Here is an 18,246-nt window from a genome sequence, read left to right on the forward strand (position 1 = left end):
TGGTTTTCTTATACATATAAAATAAAGAACAGGCCTAAAATACTGCCCTAACCTCTTGCAACTAAAAATCTATCTAAAGACAGCAACATCAGCATGGTGTGGGAACTTGTTAGAAATGCAGAATCTCTGATCCCACCCCAGATCTGCTGGATCAAAATCTGGAGTTTAACAAGATCCCCAGGCAACTTGTATGCCCATTACACACTGCCTTATCATGCTGGAATCACTCAAAATCACCACATCCCTTTTTTTTTTTTTCTTTGAGACAGAGTTTTGCTTTTGTCACCCAGGGTGGAGTGCAGTGGTGCTATCTCAGCTCACTGCAACCTCCGCCTCCCGTGTTCAAGAGATTCTCCTGCCTCAGCCTCCTGAATAGCTGGGATTACAAGTGCCCACCACCACGACCGGCTAATTTTTTTTTTTTTTTTTGTATTTTTAGTAGAGACGAGGTTTCACCATGTTGGCCAAGCTGGTCTCGAACGCCTGACCTCAGATGATCCACCCGCCTTAGCCTCCCAAAGTGCTGGGATTACAGGCGTGAGCCACCGCGCCCAGCCAAAATCACCACATCTTTAATATCCCTAACAGTGAAGAGCCACCAGCCTTTCCCTGGGATCTATCTTTCCTTTCCAATCTTGTGGGGAAACTTGGTCTGGGATATTTTTCTTGGCTTCTTCACAGGCAGACAGCTTCAGCTGCTGAGGAGCTTTTTTTCCAGGCTCAGCTAAAATTACAGCTTAGTAGTTGAGCTGGGGAGTGGTCAGTGGGGCCTCAGGTTCCTCTTGCTTAAGGATGCCCAGTTGGTTAAACTTTTGATGATTATTCCCCCCATCTCTTAGCCCTGCCTGGAAATGGCCAGGATGTGCCAGGGGAATGAGCCTTTTGCATCTACAACTGCCCCTGCCCATCAGAGCCTGGGCTATTGTTTGCACACACATTCCCCCTCCATTTCTTACACTTCACGCCCCGTCTGGCCCTTTCTTTCCTCCTGGCCAGCCGGACCGGCTCAGGCGGCTGAGCATGCCTAGTGCAGCTGCGAGCATGGCCCCAGTCCCCAATGCGCAGGTGCCACGTCTCCGGGTTTTGGTGGTCGCCGGCCGGGAGAAGGAGGAGGCGGAGTGGGGAGGAGGGAGCCGTCCGGAGTCCGGGAGCAGCACGTTGTGAGGGTCCACACAAGGGTGATGCCAGACCGAACACCATTAGGGCCTGGGTGTGAGTGTGACTCGGAGGCACCTGGGGGCCGTTGTAGGGCCGGGAAAAGCCAGGAACTGGCTGGAGCAGCGCCCCAACATCCCAGGGACCAAAGTCTGGGGGGTTTGCATGTCTGAGGTTGCACTTGTGGGAAGACTTTTTGGAACCACTTAATCTCTGCGGCTCTGTGTAAGACCCGCGAAATAAAAAGAGGCAGTAGTACTCTTTGGAAGATTGTTTTAGGGATTAAATGAATAAAAAGCGTTTAGAACACTGCAGGACGCATTGTAGGCGCTGTATGGGTTTATGAAACCGAATATAAACAAATAAGCACGTCCCCCACCCAGCCAACGGCTTTGGGGGCCCCGTTCTGGCCAGTCCTGAGCCCCTCCACACGGCCCACGGCGGGCTGCGGGTCTCCCATACGAGGAGGGTGCCGCTCTTCTGCCCCCGCTCCCTGGGTTCTGCGCCCAGCGCCATCCCGTGCGCCCCTGACCCCTGGGCATGGGGCACACGCCGCGGGGAGCCGCCAGGGAGACCCCAGAGGAGCGCGCCGCGGGCCGGCTTCCCCGGATGCCCCACCCACCTCCTCTTGGCGCTGCCCACCACCTGCCTCGGCTGCTCGGCCCCCGGCTCGCGAGGCTGCGCCCCCGACCCAGTCGGCGCCCACTCCTCGCCCTGCGGGCTCGCGGCAACTGGGCGGCCGGCCCGGCCCCTGCCCACCCCCAGCCCAGCCCGGCGCGCCGCACTGGGCATGCTCCGTAGCCTGGGCAGGTTGGGGCTGCGAGGCGACAGCTCGGGCTCTGGAGCCGGGAGGCGAGAACGAGGAGGGAGGCTCGGGGGCAGGGGAGGAGGGAGCGGCTGGCCGCTGAGGGGCGGCGGGGCCCGGAGCGGGGGACGCGCAGGGCCCGGCGGTGGGCGGGCGGGTCGGCGCTGCCCCGTGGGCTCGCTGGGGAGCCACGGCGGAGACCCCCGCCCTCAACTGAGGTAAGGACCTCGCGGCGGGGAGACGGGGAGGCGGGGAGGCCAGGGAGGGGGGGCGGAGGCAGGCGGGAGGGCGGGACGGCGGGACTGGGGTGCGCCGGGAGGGGGCTTGGCGGCGGCTCTTTATGGCGAGGAGGGGGTGGTGGCGCCGCGCCGGGAGCAGTAAGTGAGCTGCACCGCCAACAAGATCTCTCACACACAGACACACACACGCACACGCACACACGGGCGCGCACACACACGCGCGTACACACTGGGTCTCCAGGCAGCGGCCGTCGCCGCATCCCCGGCAGCAGCTCCAGGCAAAGTGACAGGTAGGAAAAGGCATTTCGGGTCCCGCCCGAGGATGCTCCCGCCCGCCTTGGCCCTCAGGGCTTGTTTGCTTTCCGCGGGTGCGTCCCGGACGCGCGCGCGCGCGCACCCGGATGCCCAGCGGGGACCCCGTGCAGGTGCCGGGTGCCAGGCGCCCTGTGCGCGCGGGAGGCAGGAGACCCAGACGCCATCCCCCTTCCCCTGTAGTCATCGCCTGCTGGGTTTCCTCAGACTCTCTCCAGACGTTCACCCTCTTCTGGGCTAGAAATAGCTCGGCTCGACGTGTATATGATTATTTTGGTTGGAAATAGTTGGCACCGTGCAACGCATGTAAATGTGTATGCGTGTGGATCTTCTTGCCTCTTCTGGGGAAATCATAGAAATGATTGACCGTTTCCACTTAAAACAACACGGACAGGCTTAGCACTCATTGGGGGCAGGGTTCGGGCCTCCTAAAAGCCTGTTAGTGAAGGAAATCCTTATTTTCAGAATTTTAAAGTTGCTTTTGCTTTAACCAATTAGACTCTGTATAGTACAATACTTCTGAGTGTAGACTTCGTATATGGTACTGAATCGAAGTATGGAAATATGGAATTCTCTAATTTCCAAGTGTGTTTAAGTGCAACTTTATCTAGAATCATAAAACTAGCATTTTCCTAGAGAGAAATACAACTGCCCACTATAGTTTACATAAATATGGATATATCTGAAAGATGACCCTACTCTTCCAACTTTTTTTCCTCTTAACTTCTGTAGTGATTCTAGCTATTGTTCTAAAACATGTATTTGAAATTTAATTTTGGCCAGAATATTCAGGAAAGGTGGTTTTTTTTTCCATATATGTAATACTTAGTGGTCTATATATTTAAGTTATAGGTATGTGGAGATAGCTGTTTAATAATTCTTTTTGTCTGGAAATAATGTTATTCAAACATAGGCAGCTATGTATCATTTGTAAATGATATTGAATTTCCCCTTAAAGAGAAATCAGATTTATAATGTAAACATGACCAGGAAAAGCAACTGGTGACTTTACCTGGGGAGGCTCCAAGGAGGTTAAGAAAGTATCTGAACAACTGTGTTTTTCAGAATAGAAAAATTGTGTGTGTGTTGCGGGGGAAGGTAAAATTTTAACTTTATTCTTTTATTGTTTTCAAGACGGCTGTTTTCAGAAATGTGTGGTTGAACTGAGACCCTCATATTTTATACTCTTCAAATTTGAGTGGCCTCCGTTATAGAATCATACAGAAGATCAAAAGTCCAGCTCAGCAGGGGCATGTGGTGTAATCCCTCACTATCTGTGTTATGTAATCCAGAATGCTGTTTTTCATAGGACAGTCTTGCATGATCCTTAGCTGGTGTATTGATCTATTATATCATCTTCCTTTTGAACTGTAGTAGTTTAATAAATGATTGCCATCTTTGGAGAGCACCTGTTTTCATAAAAAATCACTTTTTGAAATGGCAAAACATTTTTATTGGCACTTTGATGAACGTAAGACTTGCTGCCAGACGAGTAACCTTTTGAATGTGACGTATTATAACATATCTAAAGGTACCATGTATTAGCTTATGGACTACACTTCCTTCCAACTATATTATTACTCAACAGTTGGAACTTAGTTTTGATGATATTACTACCCAGCTCTGAATTAATCGCTGTTGAAAATGCTGTTCTACAAGTAACTGTCAAAACAGAATTTCTAACTCCATTTGATCACTGGGTGCACATTTAAATCTGTCGGAATAACTCTACCTTTATTTTGCAAATGCATACCCACGCAGAAAGCTTTGTTCTAAAATACTCTATTGGAAGTTTTATATTTGTATGCCTGAAAATGTGAGTGATGTTAAACTGCTTACATGTCCTGGAATCGTGAGGCGGTGTGTTTTTGCCTTATGAGATAAAGAAATATGGTAGTTGAAAAAGTGTTACAGGTTACCAAAAACCTTTTGCAGGAAAAGATTTTAAAAATTTGTATCACCTCTGAAATATTTCAACCACAGCAGAGTCCATTCAGTGCCCGTAGCACAGCTAGTTTGCCTTTCCCAAGATTATACACAACTGTCTTTAGATTAATGTATACTGCTGACTTTGGCAACATGGGACAGTTATATTTGGCAATTTCAGTAAACATGGTATTTTCCTAAGATACCACTAACTTCATTTTGGGGTTTGATTTATTAAGAATTGAAATGTTTGCCTGGTATTCATCTTTACCCCACCCTCTAAGTAAAATTGAGGTAAAAGTGAGCTTCAGGGCTGCTGTGCTGTTTTCCTTGTGATCACATTAGCATGCTAATTTGTGAAAGGATGTAACAATATAAGTGAAATTAGCTTCTGAGTTTAGTGTCTGAATTTTCATCCCCAGTTTTTCAGATGTAGCTGGCAAACTCAAATAACAGAATTAATGAAAAAATTTTGCAGATTATTTAAAAAATTAGTAATTAGCTGAGTTTGATTTTTTATTCTGAAATCTTGAGAGTAAATTTTATCTTTTCGGATTAGAGCACTTAGGTAATGTAAGAAAGATTTTGGATTTCTCATGCTCTCCACACTTAATAGTAAACTATTTTTGGGGAAGTATAAATTTTATTTGAAACTTAAAATTATTTAGCAGGCTGTGACTAAATTATTGTTTGTGATCACTTAAAAAGTAAGGGAGAAACAGCATGTTGATTAGCACCGCCGACCCAGGTCTTTTAATAAACTGTCTATCTACCACAGTTGAGTCCCTGTAAAACCAAGAACTTCTGTATTTGATATGCAAAATTAGGTCAAGGACTAATGGAGATGCTTTAATGATCACAGTTGGTATTTTATGTCCAGATTGAAGTTTTTAAAATAGTTGCTTTTCACCTCATAATATATGAATGTGTAGGTCATATTAGTGTCTGTCAAGGAGACTTATCTGCCTGTTGGGAAATAAATACAGCTTTTCTTCGCTGGTGGGAGGCAGCAGTGACTTTCTGTGGTTTTGCTGTTGGTTTTCAGATGTGAACTGTGTTTGCAAGGACACTGCTTCATTCTCAGTGCTGTCCATTCCACATTTTCCTATTTCCCTCTCATACTGGGAAAATGAATAAACTTGTGTAGCTCTTTCTTCTATTCCTTAGTATTTGTTTGTTTAATAGTTTTGCTTTTGTTAAAGCCTCACCCTTTAAAGTAGAAATACTTTCTCAAATTGTAATATTATTTATCTAGTTATGCCTTAGAATGATATGAAGGTTTTACATGTTCCTAGGCTGTGATTCTTTAGCTAACCAAATATAAAAATGAGTTTACTTCCTTGCCAGTGGAGGCAGACCTGGGTGATTATGCATTACTGAGTGGATGAGTGTGATGTTTACATTGTCTTGGTTGGAATTAAGCTTGCTTTGAAAATATCACCCTGGAATAACTTTTATTTGCAAGGCCCACTTCACTCCATTGCAACAACCACTCCCAAACCCCATTTTCTGGGTGGAAGGGTAGAAAGAGTCTGGGTGGAAGCTCACGACTTTGGATGCTTTTTTATGCTGAAGGCGTAACAAGTTTCTAGAGGAGATGAAAGTAATAATGCTGTACCTTTCAAATCTCAGCTAGGAGATCCTTATGTTCCAGGGAATGAATGACCAGCAGAGTCTTTATTTTCCCTGCATGAACTTCGTCTACTTTTCCTTTCCTTTATCAAATAAAAATAGTTGAAATGGACATAAATCAGAAGGTTTTTCTCTGAACACCTCTCTTACTCACTACTTATAAAACCTTCAATGAGAATGTCACACACCATGTGACCATAAGATAGTGTTATCTTCTCCCCTTTCCTGGGATTCTCCTTCAAAGCTCAAAGGATCTTCTGGTGTGCCTAGGGCTGGGAAATTCCACCTCTAGCTACGGAAATACCCTTGGGCCAGGCAAATCATTGCTTTAAGATACATTGCCCTTCTTGTCCTCCTGAACAATTAAAGCATGTCTTTGGCTCCCAGACATGAGTGAATTGAAGTAGCCATTTCCTTAGAAACAGGAAGAAAAAAGCAACTTGAAGTAATTAATTGTAAGCAGCTCATCCAGAGACCAGAGACCACAGACCCCTGATTTTACATTTGACATCTCCCTTTCTTGTCTAGAACAGGAGTTCTTCATTTTAGGGCCAAGGATGCAGTTTGGTGGGTCCACGAATGTAGCTGGCAAATGAATTACATCTTTATATTCACTTGCTTCCAAGTGACAGTTGGGGCAGGTGTTAGGGCTACTACTAGATCTTGGCATTTAGTGGGTTGAAGAGAAACACATGTATTACTTCACATATCCCTTTAAAGAATTATTTTGATAATTACATTTCAATGAGATTGATTTCCATTGTAGTTTTAGGTATTTAATTTTATATATTTAAACATATTATGCTGGACCAGGCATGCTGGCTCACACCTCTAATCCCAGCATTTTGGAAGGCTGAGGTAGGAGGATTACTTGAGGCCAGTAGTTTGAGACCAGCCTAGGTAACACAGTAAGATCAATTTATGCAAAAAATACCAATAAAAAAATTAGCTGAGTGTGGTGCACATGCCTGTAATCCTAGCTACTTGGAAGGCTGAGGCAGGAGGATCGCTCAAGCCCAAGAGTTCAAGGTTATAGTAAGCCGAGATTGCATCAGTGCACTCCAGCCTGGGTGACAGAGTGACAGTCTATTGAAAAAAATAATAAAATGAAAATATCATGCTGAAAAGGGTCTTTAAGATTTACCGTATTGCGAAGGGCATTCATGACCCACACAAGGTGAAGACCATGTGCTCGAGAAATGCTTCCTCCCAGAGGCAGCTGGCTGGGTGGGTGTTTTCACTGTGGGTTTGCGTTGAGCAGTGGTTGCTGAGATCTTCAGGCGTTGGAATCAGGCACTGAATTCCTGACAAATGCCCTGGTTTAGCTTGAATGCTGACAGATGCCCTCTTTTAGCTGTGTGACCCTGGGCATTCACTCTGAGCCTCAGTTGCCCTATCTGTAAAATGAGGAGAATAACCCTATGGGGCAAAAGTGCTTGGTGCTGCACTGTGAATGATACAGGGTCCTGTTACTGCTGCTACTACAGGTGCTCAAAGGATCCCAGGATCTTTGGGTGTGCCCAGGTTTGGGAAATTCCACCTGTAGCTACGGAAACACCCTTGGGCCAGGAAAATCATTAATTTAAGATACATTGCCTTTCTTATGCTCCTGAACAATTAAAGCATGTTTAACAAGTGCTACTGCCCCTTCTCCTAATGGTACTACTAGTATTATGGCTCTCATCTTGTTCTCTTTCATAGGGGTAGATGGCATTGACCTTATCCATACAAAGCAGCCTGAGAAAATTCCTATAAAATTTACAAGGGACACTTACTTTGCCACTCTGCAAGTACAGAAAGTTTCAGTCACCCCACAGGACCACCATGAAGTACCAGATCTTCCTTTGGACTTGCCAAGCCCAGTGACTGCATTCGGACAGAGGGACCTAATATTAACTCAGTCCTAATAGCTTCAAAATTCTGTGACTTTGGTGTTTCAGAATATAATTCAGTGAGCCAGATGCTGTCCCCAGGGTATCTGTCTCCCAGCTAGGCTTTTTTTTTTTTTTTTAAAACAAAACAAAACAAAACAAATCATATTAAGCCATTTAGGCCTGGAGGGAGAAAGGCCTCCACTGGAAGAATTAGGGGTCTCTGGTGTTCAGGGGCAGTCACCATAGCTCTTGTTTTTCCATGGAGTTTCTCGGAGAGTACTCAACTTCTCTGCTTTACATAGTATTATAATAACAACAACAAAATAAAACAACAGACATTTGTTGAGCAGTTAAAATGTGCCAGTTTATTTAATTCTTCTGACAGCCTTTTTGGGTGTGTCCTAATAGCATCTCCAGTTTATACTTGGGGAAACTGAGGTTAGGAGATGTTAAATTAATCATCCCAGGATGTTAAAGTTAGAATTGAGACTGAAACTCAGGTAGGCTGACATCAGAACTCCAACTTCTAACCACCATACTGTGTATTACCTGTCATTAAGCTGGTACATGCTGCAGAAAGACTTGTTACCATAACAAGTTTTGTGATAAATATTTTAAGTGACTAGGCTGAGATATGACAAAAGCTTCTGGCAATCCTGCTGTGAATATGGAATTGGAATAAGAAATTGAGGATAAAACAATGCATTCTTATCTAATCCTAGGTACTTCTGTTTCTGCAGTTGCATGCCAGAAATCCGAGATAGGGAGAGTACTAAATGCTAATTCGTGGTAGCCTAAACAAATAGTTTTAGTTTTCTGGAAGGCGGGTTTTTACCTGGTGAAGTTCCTCATGGTTTTAATGAGAGTGTGGTGTACTCTGGTTCCTCTAAGGGCCGGGTAAGCGAAAGGCCCAAGTGTGGCTGACCAGGTGTCAGAGACCTTAGGGAGTGGTGAGGCTTGCGCCCATCCAGGGGCCCAATTGTGCCCCTTCCCGTGGAGCAGCTACCACTCGGGTCTGACAGGTTTCTGCCAGGTGGGCCTAGGGCCCAGGATTACCAGTGCCTCTACATTTTCAAGAGAAGCATGAAATCCAGATTTATTTGGAGTCTTCTCATTTTAAAATGTTTGGAAATAATTAAAATGGAAAACAAACCTGTCAGCCCATGGTGTGGCCAAACAAAGCATGTTTGTGGTTTGACCCAGGAGCTCCCATATTGAGCCTTTTGTTAGCTGTAAGTGCTTGGAAACACCGTGTACTAGAACATGTCAATAGTTTTTGTTTCGCCCTTTAATTTTTTTGGCTGTAAAATTTCTTATAAAGGTTGTTATGGTCATTTATTTCCAGTGTACATAGATTTCAGATTCTGAATTTCTGCTTGTTTATTCTCTCCCTATACCCTATTTTTCCAAGCTGTTGGCAAATATACAAAGTTGAGGGGGGAAGGGCAGGTTTTTTCCTCCTGTTTCATGGTACTCCTTTAAAATAAGAACACCCGGCCGGGCGCGATGGCTCACGCCTGTAATTTCAGCACTTTGGGAGGCAGAGGCGGGTGGGTCACTTGAAGTCAGGAGTTTGAGACTAGCCTGGCCAACATGGCAAAACCCCATCTCTACTAAAAATACAAAAATTAGCCGGGTGTGGTGGCAGACGCCCGTAATCCCGGCTACTCGGGAGGCTAAGGCAGCAGAATTGCTCGAACCTCGGAGGCAGAGGCTGCAGTGAGCCGAGATCACACAACTGCACTTCAGCCTGGGTGACAGAGTGAGACTCTGTCTCAAAAAATAAATAAATAAAAAAAAAATAAGAACACCCAAGTGTACAGAAATAGGTGACTTCATTTATGGAGACACAGAGGTTCTCTTGCCTGCCTCACTGATTTGAACTCTAACCAGTCACAAGATGTCCCCCCTGCTATTTGGTAGTAGCTGTATTTGTCCTGAAATATAGAATACAGATCTGTTCCTGCAGACCAGTGTTTCAAGATGCAGTCCGCTTAACAGCCCTCATTTTCCTTGTTGCTTTTAAATGAGAGACCACACTGGATCAAATGAAAAGGCAGTTCCTTCGGGATGTGTTTCTCTCATATCTGCCAAGATGCTATTATTGGACAAATCACCAAAGCCCTCTCTGGGATTTCTTTTAATTTTTTTTCATTGGTTTTTTAAAATGATGTAAGTAATACATTAATATGTTCCAATTGAAGTGATAATGCAGAAATATGGAAGCAAAATGCAAAGTACCCTTTTCCACCTACACCCATTCCCAGATACAATCATTGGCAATAGTTTAGAATGCCTCTTTCCCTCCTTTTTTCTGTACATTTACATGTATAAGTATATATACATGTCATTTTCGTATTACATATACTGGATCATGTTGTATACATTTTTTTCTGTGACTGACTTGCTTTTGTCCACTTAACTGTATATCATGGAGAGCTTTCCATGTCAATATGTTAGTTATCTTGTTCTTTCTAACATTGCATAAAATTTGGTAGTATGGATGTACTGTACTTTATTTAACCATTCTTCTGTGGACACTATTGCAAACTGAAAGATTCAAGATCTTTGTTCGTAGGTCTTTGTGCACATGTGTGAGAATTTTTTTTGTAGCTAAATTTCTAGAAATGGAACTATTTGATCAAAAGCCTATGCACACTTCAAATTTTGACAGAGCACTGATGAATTGCCTTTAAAAAAGGTCTCCATGAAATTTGTGGAACCTCTGATTATGCAGCTGAACATAGCCTCTAATTGCAGCATGTCCCACATTGTTACCTCGCTTTACTAATTCAGTTAGATTTCACTTGTATATGGCATACCAGGAAGTGATTTTAGAAACAGACTATGTCCTTAAAATCCCTTGAAAATACAGTTCTTAATCAAAACAAATTGATCAGTTAAGGGGCTAATGTAAAAACTCTTTTAAGAAAGACATATCTTGTAGAATCAGAGAGTTGAAAATCTGTTTTCTGATCAGTTTGGTGAGCTGTGAAACTCTAGACCCTTCCCAGCAGGGACATGTCCATAAGCACCCTTTTATCTGTTGTTAGAGAACTGAGGTGGTCCACAGCCAACACAGACAGATCAGACGTTGATACTGGCCTGGGAAAATTAATTTCATTGCTGAAAAATCCTATCCAGGTGTGTTTCTAGCTTTAGGTTTTCACATACTAGTTATTTAAGAATCTCTTTTGCTTTTTACTTAAAGAATGAGAAGATTAGGAGATAATGCTATTTAATGGGTTTATTTAATGGATACTTGAATTTAATGTCCTTGACTCTTATTTTTTTATATTTTATTTTATTTTTGAGACAGGGTCTCGCTCCATCGCTCAGGCTAGAATGTAGTGATGCCATTATGGCTCACTGCAGCCTCATCTTCTGGGCTCAAGAGATTTTCCTGCCTCAGACTCTCGAGTAGTTGGGACTAGAGGCGCACACTAGCACACCTCGCTATTTTTTTCTGTTTTTGTAGAGACAGGGTCTCGCTATGTTGTCCAGGCTGGTGATGAACTCCTAGGCTCAAGCGGTCCCCCCACCTCAGCCTTCCAAAGTGTCGGGATTACAGGTGTGAGCCACTGCGTCTGGCCTGGCTATGTTTTTTTGAAATGATATGTTGATAAAGGACTATATAAATTAGAAACTATACCTTCTTTTCTTTTCTTCTCTTTTCTTTTCTTCTTCTCTTCTTTTCTTTCTTTTCTTTCTTTTTTTGAGATGGAATGTCACTCTGTTGCCCAGGCTGGAGTGCAGTGGTGCGATCTCGGCTCACTGCAACCTCTACCTCCCTGGTTCAAGCGATTCTGGATTACAGGTGTGCGCCACCAAGCCCGGCTAATTTTTGTATTTTTAGTAGAGATGGGGTTTCACCATGTTGGCCACGCTAGTCTCGAACTCCTGACCTCAAATGATCTGCCCGCCTCAGCCTCCCAAAGTGCTGGGATTACAGGTGTGAGCCACCACGCCTGGCTGCTACACCATGTTTTCTTTTAAAGAGATATTGGGAGAAATATTGCAGGAAATCTAGGTCACTGATTGATTCCTAACTGTGTTCAGAAGGCACTACTTTGATAACTGTAATTGTTATTAATGATATGAAGTAAATTATTTGTGAATTTTACCACATTCCTTGAAAGACTGAGACTCAGTCAGGCTTAGTGAGTCTTGATTAGATAAATGACAGCAAAGTGAAATACTGTTTCTGTTTCCCAGAGATGGATTTAGTCCTTTCATCTGTTTCTCCAGATACTCATTTTTTAAGAAAAATTCTGGTTTGGTTGGCAGTGACATTCAGATTCTGATTGTATGCCTTCTGCATGTTTATTTTTACAACACACTGTGAATTGTAGAAATATGGTGGGACAGTCATATTTCCTTGGCATTGAAACCTTGCATATTCAAGAAAGTCTGTGCTAGGTTTTGCTCATGGAAATGTTATAGTGTTTCACAGTTTACAGACAATTTCCTTTGATAATGTCTGTGAAAGCACAGTGGAGGGCACCACCTGGTCACTCTTTCAACCTGTATCATTCAGGGCCCTGCTGGGGAACAGATGGCATGTGTACGCCAAGTCCTTTGAGGAGGGCTTGTTAAAGGGACCTTTTGGAAGGTGTGGGCAGGTGTAGGGAATACAATCAGGGTGAATGCTAAAGAAAGACCCAGCAGTGACGGGGAGTTAGTCCTACTCTAAGGAAGGGGCAAGAAAGGCTGACAGGAGCTGTATCCCTTTCTAGAGGGACCCCGTCTGCCTGTAATATCCCTCCAGGGAGACAGAGGGGAATATATATACCTTCCTCACTCTCTGCCTGTCCCCTAAATGCTGGCCAGTCTCTTCCATTAGCCGAACCCAGACAGAAGCCAGAGGGCAGGAGAGAGGAGGAAAAGGGTGGAAAAGGTAAGTGAATGGGTCTGGGAAGGCCAGTAGCAGACCCCCACCCACTTGCCCTCCAGAACAGAGGTTTGCATGGTTGAGTGGTCAGTCCAGGGTAGAAAGCTTATGGTCTGGTTTTGTGGACAAAGAAAATAAAACTGCATCTACAGTGATTAAATTGAAATTGAAATTGAAATTGGGAATTTTCTACAATACCACATGGCTGGTATCAGTAAAATTTGTGGTGGGCCTTAGAGTAACATTAAAAAAAATTTTTTTTTAGTTCCCTTTGGAATGGATTATGCTTTATGCTTCTTGGGAAATGCGTAGAATGGGAAATGTTATGTATTTATCTGATTAACCAAAAATGTAGGCTTATAGATAGGACAGACAGAAGGGATTCATAAAGTCTCTCAGCATGGAGTTGGATTCCAAAGATAGATATAATTCCTTTGATTTTAATATTTTATAAAAATATTTTATTTAAAATGTCAGGTACCTGGGGGAAGAGACTAGGAGGAAATTAAGGTTATTAACAGTAATTTTCCTTCAAGGAAGTCAATTTAACAGAATCATTAGCATCACTGAGTAGAAATGAACAAGCTGTATTTCCCCATTTGTTCAGCATGGCAGCAAGACTCTGAAATTTCAGGCTCATTTGTTCTCTCATTTTCTTGGCCCTGTTGCTTGAAAAGGTGAAGTCTGCTCTTTGGTTTGTGTACTTGTCCTGAATGAACAAGCAATGGAACTTAATTAGAATCATAAAATAATACTGCTATAAGGTATATCAGAGTTCATTTCTTCTTACCTCCAAATTGCGTGGAGTAAGAAACCGAGATACTAGTTATTAGCAGCTACTACTTTGCAAGTTCTCAGAGTTGGTCACTCTGGAAAAATCATATCACCTCTCCATCATGAAGGAATTGCACTAGATTAATTCATTTTTGCTTTTACCCTTATATATTCCTGAAGTCCTTGATTCCAAGGGTTTGGTTGTCCATTACTCACTATTTTCATAGATTAGAGGCAGAGCTTCTTGAGTACCTCTTCATTACTTAGCCCTTAAAATGGTATTCTCTGGAGGTCTCTACATTGCTTTTGACTGTGTTCACTCTGTAAACTCTTTCTGTATAAGATAACTCATTCACTTCTACCATGTTTATAACCCCCAATTTACTGAAGACTCCCCTATCACTGACCTCTTGTCAGAGCTCCAGATATATCTTGTTGTCTGCTGGAGATCTTGACATTGAAGTCTATGGGGACTTTCAAATCAAAGTGTACAAAACAGGAGTCCTCAACTTCACTCCAAACTTGTGTCTCCTTCTGGTTTCTAAATCTTCATGAAACAAGCTATCCATCTGTTGAGTCTACCCCATCAATATCCTTCATTTTTGTTCACTTTTCTCCATTCCTATTGCCGCTGGCCTGAATTTATGTCTGCAGAATTTCCTGTCTTGATTGTTCCAAGAATTTTTCATTCAGTCTCTCTATACTGTCTCTTTCTTATCTGTGCCTTCATTCATGTCTTCTATTGGCTATTCAGTGAGCATCAGGTACTTTAACAGTGAGATCTTACTCTCAGGAGTTTACAGTTTACTGGAGGAGACAAATAGACACTACTTTATAAGTTTACATCTTTGCCCGTTGACTCCATTCTCCAAACCAGCTAAAGTAATTTGCACAAAACAAATCTTATCATAGCATTACCTCTAAGATACTTCAACAGCTCCCTGTTGCTATCAGGATTAATTTGTTTTCCTAATTTGCCAAATGTAAGCCATCCCTGGCCTGACCTCTGTGATGAAGTTTTAACTCCTTTATTTGCATCACCTATACTAGGCTGTGTTGAAATCCAAGAACATAAAGCCTGCTGCACTGTGGACACTGTGGCTTTGCACTATGACTTTGCACTCAATCCCCTTCTTCAACTGGGTGACTCCTACAGTCCTTTAGAGACTCCGTTCAGTTGCCATCTTCCTATAAAGCCTTCCTTGATTTCCACTCCAGTCCAGATTGGGTGCCCTACTTTAGTCCTCCTGTTGAACAGTTAGCAAATTTTAGCCACAGCATGACTCTCTTGGGAAATGGAACAATCTGATGCATATTAGTGACTAAGTTGATGTCTCTTAAATGAATAAATAACTAAATGCCATTATTGCAAAGTCTGCAGATTGGGTAAATTAGGAAAACAATCTGATGATTAAGCAAAAAAAAAAAAAGCCGAAGTTTAGTAAACCGCAGCCATCTGCAGAACTATTAAAGAAAAAAGTATTTCATGATTATTTACACTGGTCATTGAAAAGTAGCAGAATAATCAATTTGGAAATATGATAAGTAATTTGAAAATTCTATATCCATTATTTCTGGTAACAGAAATCCTGATATTGTAATCAGTATACTAGATCCAGAGGAGACATTTCCCTGAAGATAGGTTATCATTTTTTTCCTGATAGGCACATACTCATATTGTTTTTCCTATTTTATGAGTTCGATTTTAATCAAGTTATTCTTATTTTTCTTACAGTGTGTTATAACCTGGAATTAGAAAAAAAATTTCTTATTTCAAACTTGGTTGGAAATTTAGGAACAAAATAATTTATTTAATCAGATTATTTTATTAAGTGGGACTCTTAGTAATTTAAAATGCTTTGTATTCATTTTCTTGTAGCATTTTATTTTCAAAATGACCTGCAAGTACATCAGTGCCAAACAGAGAAAGCAAGAAAGCCATTAATTAATTGAAGGGAAATATTCTGCTGAATACAATACTGTTTTTGAATGAACATGTTTATAGTTCCAAAACCAGAAGGGAGCATTTTATTCATAGTGGTTTGAATCTTGTGAAAAGAGTGTCTTTGACAGTCTTCACCAGGCCCCCCTCCCCAAGCTTGGAGCATTAATAGGACTTAAGAGGTGTTTTCTTCACATTTGGCTTCTTTTTGATTTCACAGATTTCTTTTATCTTTGTGTCGAAAAGTGCTAAGTATGTTAATTATTAGATATATCATTATTCACATTTCAATGCAGACAACATTTAGGAGGATTATAGTTTAGTTATTGCAGCTTTTCAGAAAACACTTCATGATAGCACTTGGAAATACAGATAGAGAATATTTCCTTTTATTTAGAGACTTTTTGGACCTGTGAGGCCCTCTGAGAATCTTAAGCTTGGCCCCGTTCTGTCCATTTTTCATTTCCTTTGAAAGAGTTTCAAAGTAGCTGGTTAAAGTTTCTCCCCATCTGTCATAAGTAGCATAGAGGGATTTCTTGTGCAGCTACCAAAGGGAAATGAGGAAATTTAAAAGTGCAGATGATTTGGGTGTTAACACATATCCTGGCAGTGACTCTGCTAGAATCAGGCTCTCCCAAACCATTTTGTTTTATGTTAATTTTTATTTTTTCAGCTACGGTATTATAAACATGGCAGACCAACAGGTTTTCCATAAAGATTGATGATCAGGAGGAATCTACTCCTTAATTAAGAGCAGCAGATGCCTTCTGAAAACCTTCTGGAAATGTTCTACTTTATATTGAACCAAAGTGCTTCCAGCTTTGTTGGAAAGGTTAAGGCAATAATTACATGGAAGGTATGTCTCATTTGTCAACAGGGTTTTTGGTCTAGAATATCTCAAGAGCAGTTCCTGTCCATTTCCTTCTAGAGGTGACAGCAGCCTTCTTATTGCAGAAGGGTTGTGGTGCAGGGAACATAAGTGCTTACCAATAACTGCTTCCTATCCTCACACAGGATATGAGACACAGGGTATGAGACCGTCAGAAAGGAAGTCTCTTTCTCTACACACACACACACACTCATACACACACACACACACCGCAGGTGCTTGAGCCACACTGTGGAATGGGATACATAAGAAATGGAGCCAATTCTTTGATATTTTTGTCTTTACTGGATGGCTTTGCAATACTTTAAAATGTTGAAACTTCCAGGATTCTTTAAGACCGGGCCCCTAACCCATTATTTATTAGGCTTAAGCATTGTGCCCTGGGCCTTCAGAATACAATCCCATTTCATTCTCTCAGCAATTCTGCAGGTTAGGTATAATTACCACCATTCGATACTAAGAAAACTGAGTGATTACAGCACTTACTGAGGGTCACATGGTTCATCAGTGGTATAGACAAGTTTCAAAATAAGGTTGACCTGACCTGAATCTGAATGGCTGCATCTGTGACCGTACAGGCACAGAGGAAAGGCCGTATGAGGACACGGGAGAAGGTAGCAGTCGTCAAGCCAAAGAGAGAGGTCTCAGGAGAAACCATGCTTGCTGGCACTGGCACCTTGACCTTGAACTTCTAGCCTCCGGAACTGTGACAAAATAAATTTCTGTTGTTTAAGCTAGTCAGTCTATGGTATTTAGTTATGGCAGTGCTAGAAACCTAATACAGTGGAGGGTTTCTTTTACATGCAGATGAAAGCAGTCCTTGTGATACAGAAACAAAGTATCACAGACCAAAAATATCAGAATAATAATTTTGGCATTTGAACACATGTTCCTAATTTCAAAAGGTGATTTTTGTCTTGAGTTGGTTTAGTTTAGAGAGTATTTGCTTTCACTGAGCTTTCATAAGAGTTAATTTGTTTACAGGCGGAGATGAGATAAATCATGTCTTTCTTTAGCCTGTTTCTTTATCTGTTTCTTTTTTTCTACATGAATTTCACATACTTCTTTAAGGAGTCTTATAATTAAAACATGTCATGTTAAATGAGCTCAAATCTTTTTCCATAATTAGGAACTTGAATCGTTGCCTAATTTGTAATTTGATAAGTAATGTGTATTTGTTGAATTTTTCTGCTATCAATGTAAGTCCTGGGGTAATTTTCTAAAACAAAATAAAAATGGTTTTGGCTCTGTTTTCTTAACATATTAACAGTAGTCTAGGAAATATTTTAATTTCTCTTTAGTTAGTTGGTGCTTTCTCTTTGTAATTTTTTTTTTTGTGTGGGGAATAAATTATCATAAGACGTTCATTAAGTGCATTGTAGTGTTTTGCTTAATTTGGTGCCTGTCAGGAAAAAACCCAACAGCACAATGGAGGTGCTATGAATGAGTTATTTTATTTATTAATTTCAATCTAAATTTATCACCAATGGAAAAATAAAATATTTGTAGAATCGAGGTTATAAAACAGCAAACATAACTGCTGAATGATTTATATTCAGTACATTCTTTAATATAAAGATTGGATATAAAGACATCTTCAATATAAAGCATGATATTGATTTGCTTTAAATAAAAAAAGAATATATTTTCACGAGGTCAGGAGATTGAGACCATCCTGGCTAACACAGTGAAACCCCATCTCTCCTGAAAATACAAAAAAATTAGCCTGGCATGGTGGCGTGCGCCTGTTGTCCCAGCTGCTGGGGAGGCTGAGACAGGAGAATGGTGTGAACCTGGGAGGTGGAGC

General features: G+C 41.9%; 1 protein-coding gene across 16 annotated transcripts in view; it reads left to right on the forward strand.

The window, feature by feature from the left end:
- The first annotated feature begins 1,813 nt into the window (after positions 1-1,813).
- The window catches only part of PLCB4 (phospholipase C beta 4), a 411,551-nt gene continuing 395,118 nt past the window's right edge, over positions 1,814-18,246 (forward strand). For 7 of the 16 annotated variants that reach the window (XM_055373241.2, XM_055373244.2, XM_055373243.2 and 4 more), the window contains exon 1: positions 2,309-2,489. The gene's annotated coding sequence lies outside the window, so the exon portion shown is untranslated. Of the gene's footprint in view, positions 2,179-2,259; positions 2,490-18,246 lie in introns of those variants that run through there. The other 9 variants (XM_055373236.2, XM_055373235.2, XM_031004924.3 and 6 more) reach the window with 4 other exon arrangements.

The sequence above is a fragment of the Gorilla gorilla genome, chromosome 21 (assembly GCF_029281585.2).
Source record: "Gorilla gorilla gorilla isolate KB3781 chromosome 21, NHGRI_mGorGor1-v2.1_pri, whole genome shotgun sequence".
Lineage (NCBI taxonomy): Eukaryota > Metazoa > Chordata > Mammalia > Primates > Hominidae > Gorilla > Gorilla gorilla.